Genomic DNA, 12,058 nt, shown 5'->3' on the forward strand with positions numbered 1-12,058 from the left:
CACATGATGGAGTTGTCAAGCATCCTTCTGAGATGAATCAGTCATGCAGCTAACTCAGTCTCTTCATATTGTAGTTTCTTCAGCATCCAGATTTGGCGGTTTTTTCAGACAATGTTTTTGAGGATCAACATGAGAACTTGGAAGATGGTTCCTCGTTCTTATTTTGGATTTATCATTGAAGGGGGGAATGTTAGCCTCTCTCATAAAACAATAATAAATCCAAAAATAAATAAATAAATTAAATATTCCAAGTTAGGAATTTGTGCCTAACTCTTGGGTTGTTCCTCTAAGATAGGAGTTAGTTTAGGTAACTCCTATATTGGTGTGTGTCTGGTGAGAAATTATCTCAACCAAAAGTGTCTAAGATAGCACGCACTATCTTGAGAACACTGTCTCTCATCTATTTATTTGTAACACTATATTCAATTATTTTAATGTATGAAAGTGAGAGAGAAGCATGAGGCTTCAACCTTTTTCCGCCAATATTTTGGGTCTGGTTTTTATGTGTGTTTTTCTGTAATCTGTTGGAGTTTATTTCATTTTTCAATAATTTTGATAAAAATTAAATAGTTGTTGAATTGATTGTGTGGAGAGAAGCTATACAACCCAAGATGGGGGAGATGTTGTAGTGATTGTAAATAAGTATAAACATTTAAATTGATGACCCCATTCACTAAAAATTTCTCTAATTTTTCTACAAAATTGATGAGCAATTGTTTCTTTCGCTCATCTAGGATATCATCTTCATCATCCATTTCCTTTGTGAAACTTGTATAAGTTAGTGTTGAAGCCTCAAAAATCGCTGCAACAACATCGGGATAACCACCCGGTCTGGATCTTAGTACAGCTCCTTTTCCGTTTGGAATAGTTGCTCCGACTGGGGATAATGGGACCAGTTTCCCATTAGTAGATAATCGGGATGAATGGATGATTTATAAAACTAAGCTAGCGATGGACGGATAACTAAACTATTTAACAAGAATAAAAGAACTATGACCTATCTCGGGAATCTATTGAGCTTTTAAAGTGCAGCGTTTGATGGTCTGTGTCTAAAGACAGGCATATAGATGACTCCATCGATCAGACATAGATATTAATTCATTTAAGATTACTGTGCCTAAATAGTTAAGCCCAACGATTAATGCGATTTTACCACACTCATCATTTATATTATCGACATATACATGATTAAAAGGAAGGCATATCATAAAACATCCAATAGTGGTATGAATATAGATCTGCTGTTACAACGCATGCATATAATCAACAATAGCAAGGATAATCAAATAACAATTCACATAACAGGAATGAATTCAGACATAGATAGAAATACCATATGATCTGCTTTGACACTCCCGATATCAATCACTACTTGTAATTCTTTCTTCAACGCAGAAACATTCACAACAACGATAATAGTGCACAATTGCATAAAAAAGCTTCTTTGCTGAATTAAGAAACACTGGTCCAGTTTCATAAAAGAATATTGACTGAAGCACAATAGTGCAAACTTCAGTTTTTAAGTCTGGTACAAAACTTTACGACCCTTTCCAAAACAATGAAAGGGTCTATAAATACTAAATTAATCTAAATATCTATTAAACTGAAATGCAACTAAATCGGTATCAATAAATTTTGATCCTATTTTCCTCAGCGATCTGGCAATCGGCGACATGATTCATCAGGTAGGCTACTTGCCTTTAAATCTGAGCTGACTTATCGCAAGCATTGGCTCTACTTCAGGAGGTTTGTTGAGGCGCGAACTGATCTGGGCGGCATAGGTGGCATCCTGAATATCAGGAATTATACACCCGATTGCATCTGTTAGGCACTTAAGGGCGGCTCTCTGTGTATTCGGCTTTACCAGGAAGAGCCAATATGCTTCCATAGTTAAACTATTAATCCCAGCGATTAATCTCCCTTTCTCCTCTAAATCAGGATAGCATGATTGTTGCAATGTATTTTTTGTTGTCATCTTTCCTGGTGTACATTGGGAAATCATATTTGCTAAGTAGAGAGTGTTGTTAACTAGATCAACCAGATTGCTGGAAGTTGATTTACATCTTGAAGCTGCCCTTTCTACTTTCATCACCTGAGTGTGCCATTCTGTGAAAAGTATGTCTTTATATGTTTCTGAAATCTTGGGCAAATTTGCTTCTCTCCCTTGATCAGAATCTTGCCAGTCAAGATATGCGGTTATGATCTCTTCGGCTTGGTCTAACTCATTCCTGGCCTTCTCTACCTGCTGATTTATGGATGTCGTTAGCTCACACAATGGCTCTGCCTGAGCGATTTGTTGACACAGGAGCCTAATTTGGGATATTAATGCAGTGTTTATTTGCACTGCTTCTGCTCTGAATTCACCCACCTGTTGAGCGCCCTTTATCTTTTCGAGCTGCGATGACAATTGAGCGATTTGCTCATCTTTTGTTTTCATCATTTGCTCGTTTGCTGCCCTTAATTGTGCCAATGCCTCCGATAATTCCTTCTGTTTCTGGATTGCGTTTTGGTCGACCCTTTGCTTTTCTGCCTGCAATTGCTGAGTTAATTGACTGTTCACTTGTTGTTGTGTCGACAACTGCTGCTCCGCCTGCTCTGCCTTCTGCTTTGATTCAGCCAACTCTGCCTGTAATGCGAAAATTTCTTGGTCCTTAGTCTTTAGTAGAAGACTTACCTCCGATGCCTTATCGATTGTTGCTGCCGAATAGGATCCCGCATACTGTGACAATTTTGTTAGGTCATCGGAGGGGTCGAATTCCTCCTTCCAAACCACGCTGCTCGTTACAGTTTGTTCTGGAAAAAGGGGAGGTTGATCAATCTTCCTTCTTTTCCTTTGTCTTTTTACCACTGCCTTATGCCTCGGGCTGTAGAAAACATCCAGGGGAGGAATATATTCTACCTGGAGAATGATTTGGTCGGAGGGGTCTTTCGGTATTATCTCAACATCCTTGGAAATGGGTGGGCTGCTGGTTCCACTTAGAACCTGAGGTGAAGTGATGTCCTGTATATCGTTTGTCTTGGAAGTGTCTGTATCCTTGGAACATTCCAACCCACTGATGATAGAGTCAAATTGCTTCCACTCTTGAAGTAAATTAGGGTCAATAGTAGTATCTATATTGACATCAGTGGTGGTTTGTTTTTCCTTTTCAGCTTGGGACTCCTTCCGCACTTTTTCTTGCTCTCTTTTCTGCTGTTCCTCTTGTTCTTTCTTTTGTTGTTCCTCTTTCTCTTTCCTCTGTTTCTCCTCGTGTGCTCTCTTCTGCCTATCTTCTTTTTCTTTTCTCTGCCTTTCCTCCTGTTCCTTTTTATGATCCTTTGTTACCACCGGAGGTTCCTTTGACTGTTGCCGAACAGGCTCGCTTGATGATGTCGCCGGGGTTGTTGCTAGTAAATCTAGAGGCAGAGTTTGCAACCTCTGTTCTCTAAGCTTATTAAACTCAGTCAGCCCTTCATCATTATATTTCATTCGAGCGAGTTCTTTATCTTGACCTATTGTTTTGGCTGCAATGAATAGGTCGTCAAACATATCTTCTTTGTGCTCAAATTTTGTCAATTTGGCCTGTTCTAGTGCATTGTAGGCAACTTTGCTTGGATCATATGGCCTGTTTGGGATAGTCGCCAGAGTTAAGGATTGAATCTTTGTGGCTTCCTTTTCTTCATGTTTGAGATCATGCAGAGTATACACACCACACCTCAAGGGAAAAGAGGGCCAACCCCTCTTCTTTTCTTTCTTGAGAATCTGTGTAACACTCTCAGCCATAATCTGATAAGCGATTTCTCTTGCTAGCAGTTTATCTGGTATATACAAAGGGAGAACATGTGGGTTGGCTTGGCTGCCGAAAACTCTTATGTAGGTAAATCTCTCCTCTCCAAACCAACTTTCTACCGCTGTTATATCAAACGAAGCTTGATAGGAAATCTTGGGAATGGGTTTATCAAAAATAGAATAATGAATAGGCACCATAAAGCCATTGCAAATTTGGTACAGATGGTGCTTGTAAGAGGACTTCCATAGTTTCTGATGGTATATGTGGATAGCCGTGGGATCTTGTGGCGTCCACCTCCAGCCGAGCATGGGAAATTCAGAATTGAAAGATAGTGTATCTAAGATATATGCACTGTAATAGAATGGGGGAATTTTCCTTTTAGTGACGACAGTCTGATGTCTAAAATCACGCACAGCTTGTGCTAATTTGTCAGAAAGGATGGTGGCCCAATCCATAATTATACTGTTTACAGCTACCTCCATTAGAGGAACCATCTCTATGGTAAAATTAGCAGAGTCATGCAATCCCCATAATCTACACATCATTATTCCCGCATAGCAATAAGGAGAAGCCAGAGAATCAACCGAGTACTTACCGGAAGATTCGTGTTTGTGTTTGGCTGGATTTTGTCTCCAATCCCGGATGGGTTTGGATTCAACTTCATTTTCGCTTGCAAACTTTTCCAGGAACGCTATATTATATATCTTCTCCGGCTCGGGCAAATGATACATTTGCCTTAGATCATCCGGCCTGAACAATCCGAAGATTCTTCCATCTCTAGTGTTGAAAGTTCTATCCAATATTGGGATTTCTTGAATCGCCCACCGCACTACGTCTGTGTATGGGAGAATTTGCTCCCTGGCCGCTATTCTGTGAAGGAAAGAGTCAGCTAAATCCTTGAGAGTACATTCAGACTTCCGAGTAGGATCCGCAGTAGCTTCTGTTACTGTCTTTACTGGTTCTTCGGCTTCAATTAGGTTGTAAGTGCCTTGCCAAGTAACTCTGGTGAGACCCGTGCATGTAGTATCAGATATTAAGCCCTTCTTCTTGTCCACGAGAGCTTGTCCTGCAGCTGGTGTAGTGGAAGCGCCTGCGGTCTTCTTAGATTTCTTCCCCATCTTGTTTGAGCTTCCTTCTACGGATGAATTCTGCACAGCGGTGAGAATAAACGTAACACAGAGATATGCTAATGAAAATCCAATACGGGAAAGATATATCAATCAAAGCATGCTGAGAGATTAACTCTTAAAAATGGCTGCGGATCCAATCCATGGGAAGATCTTATAGATACATTAAATGGCCGTTTAAGGCCTGCCACCCCTTAAATGCTCATTATACCGTTATTCGGCTGAATGACTCGCTTAAGCATGCTATGGATATTTTGGCGGTTGAGTGAAGGTGATGGATTATTTAAGAGATCAAAATTTAAATACGAATGTATCATAATATCCCTCCATTTAACGGCTTTTTCGAAATCCGCGCTATATCGTAATCGGGCATCGGGAACACTTTAAATCTTTATGTTGGCAATTTTGAAACGCCGATCGCTGATAGCGATATCGCATCGCATCGGGGGAATAGGTGTTATATAAACATACGGATAGCATACCCCTGACCGCCGATAGCGAAATCGCATCGCATCGGGGGTAGAATCTAGGCGCTTTATTATTATACATGGGATATTGCCGATTGCCGATTGCGAAATTGCATCGGAACGAGGTGAATGACTTAAGGTGCTTTATCCTGCATATAAAGTATCGCCGATTGCCGATTGCGCATCGCATCGGGACTAATGGCATGGGGTGCTTTATCCTGCATGGAGTTTTGCCGATAGCCGATAGCGATATCGCATCGGCGGGATCCCATATGTCACTTATTTGCGTCTTCTATGTCATTGCGATATGCGATCTTGCGATCGCTTTATTGCAATGATAAAAGATTGATATATTTGATTCAATGTGGGTTTTTCAAAAGGTTTTATATAATGCCTTCATTTGGTTTGCGGACCTTTTATAAATAATGCAATATTGATACCAATTGACTTCTAAAGGGACCCATTTCATATAATAATTTTGTTAATAAAATGTTATGAAATGGGGGGTTGTTGTGGAGCATAACAATTGGCGATTCGCTGGAAGAAACAGTTATCTCTGAAAAGTATAGAAATACTTAAACTTTTTCAAAAATAGAATTCTAATCAAAGGGGAAAATTCTAATATAACTAGGTATTTATGCATTCCAAGTGAAATGAATCTATTTTTGCTAATTTCCTCTCTTGTTTAAGAAAATAGATACATTCTAAGTTTTAAATGAGTCTCTATGGGTTTATAATGATAAAACAGAAAACTTCTCCAAATCAGCTTTTAAAGTGAACTCCTCTGTCATAGGTAGAGCCTTTGCTGCCAGCAAACGTTTATAGTTTCGACAGGGATACCTTTTAGCCATGTTACTGTCCATTGTTCCATTCAATTAAGAGTGCGATTAACAGAATGAATTCAAAACATGTTTTCATATTTTGTATTTCATTTCCTTTTCTGTTGTTGATAAGATAAAAATCCATTGTCCTGGTTTGGTGGCCAGCTGTTGACAATGCCATTCACTGGTAGTAGTCTAACTGAACAAGCTAGCTCGTGATGAGACCCCTTGTCTTGTAATTTCAAGCCATTACCCTGTTTTGGTATGCAGTATTGGTAATGTCAGTTAAACTATTTCCCTATGAACATGGTAAGCAGGCTTGCAATAAGACCTCTTATCTTTAATATAAGATATTTTAGAATTACACTCTGAGTAATCATAAACTTTAGTGAATGGGATGAAAAATCTTCTCCTTAAGAGTTAATGGATGACAGGGTAAGAGTTGAAGATGCTGAAGTTGGATTGGCTTCTATCTTGATATTGATAACCTTTTGAGACGAATTTGAAAATAGAGAATGATTTACAATACTTTTAAACTTTGAAAGGAGTTCACAAAACTTGAATTGTAGTTTCAAAATACAATGATACTTAATTTCCTAGAAATTATCCCTTTTGGTTAAGAGTTCTATTATTTTAAAAGCAAATATCGCTGCACTCCTATAAATTTTTGAACACAGCAAAGGTCAAAAGTAGATACCTTACAACATTATTTTCTACGAATCCTACAAACTACAAAAATCTATCAAACTAGAAGGAGAAGGGGTTACCTCCTCAATTAAAGAATTTCTTCAAGATAAGGCCATTAACAGGGAGAGAATCTCTCAACCCTGATAAGTCTTGTAATATAAAGGTCGAATGGCCTATCTTTTCACAGATCTGAAACGGTCCAAGCCACATCTTCTGGAACTTGGTATGTTTACCCTTATCCTCATGGGCTTTGTCCCATTTCAGAACTAAATCACCGACTTGGAATTGTTTTGAACCGGATGAGACTGAATCAAAAGCTGTCTTAATGACTTGCTGATGTTTGGCATGAATAACCCTGGCTTTTTCTCTTTCCTCTTCTAATTTTAGAATTTGGTCATGTCTAAGCTGAATAGAAGAGGAAGGACTTTCCTCAATGAACTGCACTAGGGCTAAAGAAGGAAGAACAAGATTTGTGGGTAGTACTGCTTCTTTTCCATACACAAGATTGAACGGAGAAGATCCTATAGAAGCTTTCTGTGTTATCCTATCAGCCCATAATGCAAACACTAAAGATTTGTGCCAGTTTTTATGATTTTGTTCGATAGTTCGCTTAATGATTTTGATCAGATTTTTATTAGTAGACTCTGCTAAACCATTACCCTGGGGATAGTAATTAGCAGAATATTTTAATTTAAATCCTCTTTTAATAGCGAAATCAAACATAGCATTGCCTGAAAAGTAAGATGCATTATAAAAAACAAGAGCATTTGGGACACCAAACCTGGTAATGATGAATTGATCTATGAATTCAATGATTGCTTCAGAATTTGCTGTCTTTAAAGGGATTGCCTCAACCCACTTAGTAAAATAATCGGTAGCAGTAAGGATATACTTATGCTGTTTGGAAGATGGTGGAGTAATCTCCCCAATGATGTCCAATCCCCATTGCTCAAATGGTTGTTCAATGTTGACTGGTTGTAGAGGGAAAGCTGATTTACGTTGTCTTCCACTAGCAGTTTGACAATTGAGACATTTCCTTACATACTCGTGGGCATCTTTAAACAGAGTAGGCCAATAGTAACCAGCATGAATAATTTTTTGAGATGTTGTATCAGCTCCAAAATGTCCTCCCGCTGGTCCATCATGTAACTCCTGCAAAACCTTTTGGGCTTCAGGTTTCTCAAGGCATCTTAACAAGATAGAATCATAATTCTGCCTAAAAGCACGTCATCGATAATTGTAAAATTCTTTGCTTTCAACCTAATGGCCCTTTTGTTCTTGTAAGATAAGTTTGGAGGTGCATAACCATTCTTTAAATAAAAGATTAAATCTGCATATTGTGATTCAGAATCAGTAACACTTATCTGATTGATTTCTTCAGTTTGCTTTGTATCGCTTGATTCTGGAATGTTGGATGCTCCTGCCAATATCCTGCAAAAACCTTGGCCCCTAACAATCTTTGCTGGCCTAATTTCTAAGTCATACTCTTGAAGCGCTGTGACCCAATTTGCCCTTTTTACACCTAGTTCTTTTTGGATTAATAGTTGCCTAACTGCTGGGAAAGGAACTATAATTTTTGTGTGAGTTTTCAAAAGGAAGGGTCTATAATGCTTGACTGCTTTAAATACAGCAAAGGCTTGTTTTTCTACATCGGAGTAATTCAATTCAACACCCTGAAGATTTGAGCTAAAAAACGAAATGGGTGCTTCCAAATTGTGATCATTTAGTTGCGTGAGTACTGCAGCATAAGACAAGTCGGATGCAATCGTATACAATGTAAAATGATTAGAAAAATTTGGAGTATTCAAGGCTGGGGCATTGATTATTGATTGCTTGATTAGATCAAAAGCTTCCTTTTCTGCTGATCCCCACTTAAAGACTGCATTCTTCTTAATCATTGTCTGAAGTGGCAAAATAATTTGAGAAAAATCTGGAACAAATCTTTTAACAAAATTGATCTGGCCTAAAAATGACTGCATCGACTTTTTATTATGTGGGAAAGGGATTTCAGAGATTTCTTTGATCCGATCAGGATCGATATAAATGCCATCTTTGGACACAATAAAACCCAAGAGTTTTCCTTGATCAAGAGCAAAGAAAGACTTTTTAGGGTTAAGAGAAATACCATATCTTTTGCAACGCTAAAAGATTTGATTTAGGTCATGCAAATGATTATACCTCTCCTTAGAGAATACAGTAATATCGTCTAGATAGACGACTAATGTTCTATTAATTAACCCTCTAAAAGCTATATCCATAGCTCTTTGGAATGTCGCTCCTGCATTTATAAGTCCGAAAGGCATTTTCTGATATGCATACGTTCCCCATTTTGTTCTGAATGTGGTTTTAAGCTGGTCATCAGGATGAACCAGAACTTGGTTATATCCTGAAAAACCATCAAGAAAGGACATCAATTCAGAGCCTGCTACTGAGTATTTGCTCCATAGTAGGTAATGGGAAATTGTCCTTCAAGCTCGCTTTGTTCAAATTTCTGAAATCAATACAAATTCGAATGTCGCCATTTTTCTTTCTGACTGGCACCATATTAGAGACCCAGTTTGAGTGTCGGACAGGAAAAATAATCTTGGCCTTCAAGAGTTTGTTAAGTTCCGATTTAATCTGGCTCTCCAAATTTGGATGTATTTTTCTTAACTTCTGTTGAATCGGTTTCTGATCGGGAAGCATAGGAATGGTATGCTGGATAATGGATGTATCATAAGTCTTCAAATCATCATATTTCCAAGCAAAAACCTGTTTATTTTTTCTTAACAGTTTGATGAATGCCTCCTTCTCTTCTAAGGAAAGTCCTAATCCTAAATTAATATTTTGAGGGGCATGCTTAGTACCTAGATTTATCAATTCGAACCTAAGGGTAGAACTTTGGAGCTTTGTATTAATTACAAGTTTAAACCTGTCTTTGATATCATAAAGATCTTCCAGCTTTACCACAGGCTTAGGAATTGCATTTTCCTGAGGTATTTCTTTCATTTGTAGATCATGGTCATTTTCCTCAATAATTTGATCGTCATAGGACTTTTCAGAAGTTAGAAATTGTAAAATATCCTCGTCATGGTTGAATACTCTCCAATTAGTGACATTGTCGGGAATTGAAGGCCTAAAAAGCAATTCTACGGAAAATCTATCTAGGCTGTAGTCTTCAGAAGGTAGAAGCTTGGAAGCTACATTGGCTAGGAGATCGGCTGTCGAGTTTTGGGACCTGGGGATGGAGGAAATTTTGAACGCGGAAAAGTGCGAAGTAAGTTCTTGTACTAGCGATTGATAGTGCTTGAGGTGATTTGAAAGACAATGAATTGCATTCCTCACCTGTTTAACAATAATTTCAGAATCGCCAAATACTTTCAAGTATTGCACTTTAAGACCGATCGCTTTATACAGTCCCTGGACTAAGGCTTCATATTCGGTTGTATTGTTAGTGCATTCAAATTCCAGCCTACAGGACATCATTGTCTTTTCTCCTTGTGGAATAACCAAAATGCAACCTGCTCCTGAGCCCTCGCTGGACTTAGAGCCATCAAAATATAAAGACCAAAATAAAGAGGTATTAACAAAAGTATTTACAGTTTTCTCAGCATCATTGAAACATCTAGACTTATCAGTTTGTGAAAAATTTTCAATCTGAGATGTAAAATGATTGACTGAAAAAGGAGATGGTTGGGCAACAAAATTGCCAAAGAATGACTCTGACGAATAATTCCCCAAAATGTTGTTGTTGAACGCCACAGGTTGGTTTTCTTGCTCAAATTCAGTAACTGTGTGGGTCATATGTTTCTCTCGATCGATCCTTATTTGATTTGGCTTGCCCTTGTAGGGAAGCCACATATGTGACCAATCAGTGGAAATATACCCATGCAATTTTTCGGACCAATCCCTACTCAGAATTAAACCGTAAAATTTAGGTATATCGGCTATTAGGATGTCAATCCTTTGTACTACTCTGGGATCAGCAGACAACCTGATAGTTACGGAATTAATTTCTCCCACAACCTGCACTTTGGTCCTGTCCAACTGTACAATATGAATAGCAGACTTCTGGGGTTCAATGTTCAGTTTAGAGCAAACTGAAGCTGGCATTATGTTAGATGATGCCCCTGAGTCAATTAAACAGTTGTGCAGGTTTCTGTTATAAATCTCATATGTTAGCAGGAAGGGTGGAGTATGAGAATTTGATCTATCTCCAATTAGAACTGAATCGGTAGCTTCAACCATACCTGGAGGAGGTTGGCCTGAATCGTTAGCGGCTTTTGCACTGGGGAGTGGTGTAGAGGGAAAAACATTCAATTCCTTAAGAAGTAATTTCTGCTGATGCTTTAATTTACTAAGCTCAAACATAGTGATGTTTGCTTTAGTTTTCTTCATGTCATCAACAATATTATACTCCATTGAATCGGATACGACTAATGTTTTGGATGTTGAAGGAGTATTAGGAGTTGAAGGCTGGTTTTGTGGAACTGTTGCAGGTGATTTCTTTGCAGGTGTTTTTTCTTTGGTTGTAGTGGCACCTGCACTCCTCTTCTTTGATGATACCTGAACAGGTTCAGAAGTACTTTTGCTCCTAGTAGTAACTGGGAAGGCCTCTTCTTCATTATCAATATCGGAGTTGGGGAGTATAAAATCCCACATTCCATGACATTCTACTACTTCTTCTTCATCATCAGTCGGTGCGATTGTTTCCTCTTCCTCTTCTTCTTCTTGCTCTGAGTCTGCGTTAGATATGACATTTGGGGGTTTTGACTCATTTCTCTTAAAAGTTCTAAAGGGTCTTTTGGTTGAGGTTTCGGCCACCTGCTTCTTTATTTCGACCATTTCATTTGATAACGTTTTTAAGACCTTTTGCAAACCTTCCATGTCGTATGGGTCTTTTGGGGTCTTCTTCTTTGAGTCATCTTTGAAAGAGACTTTTTTGGCTTTTCTGTCTTCCAAGGCAGCTTTCTTTTCCAGGGCATTGATGCGTTTTTCCACAGCAAGCGCTTCTTTCATATTTTCGGCTAAGGTAGGTTTCCCTGCTCTATCTACAAAGATGGCTATATTGGCAGGCAGAGCTGTTATATACCATTCGCTCCGAATTTGTTCGCTTGGTTTGGAGGCTGTAGGGATTTTATTTAGGAGTTTATTGAAGCGTGCATTAAATTCCTTAATTGGTTCCCTATGTTCTATTCTCAGATTGGAGA

This window comes from Pinus tabuliformis, chromosome 3_2 (assembly GCF_031772625.1).
Source record: "Pinus tabuliformis cultivar Carrire ecotype Pingquan chromosome 3_2, CPIR1, whole genome shotgun sequence".
Lineage (NCBI taxonomy): Eukaryota > Viridiplantae > Streptophyta > Pinopsida > Pinales > Pinaceae > Pinus > Pinus tabuliformis.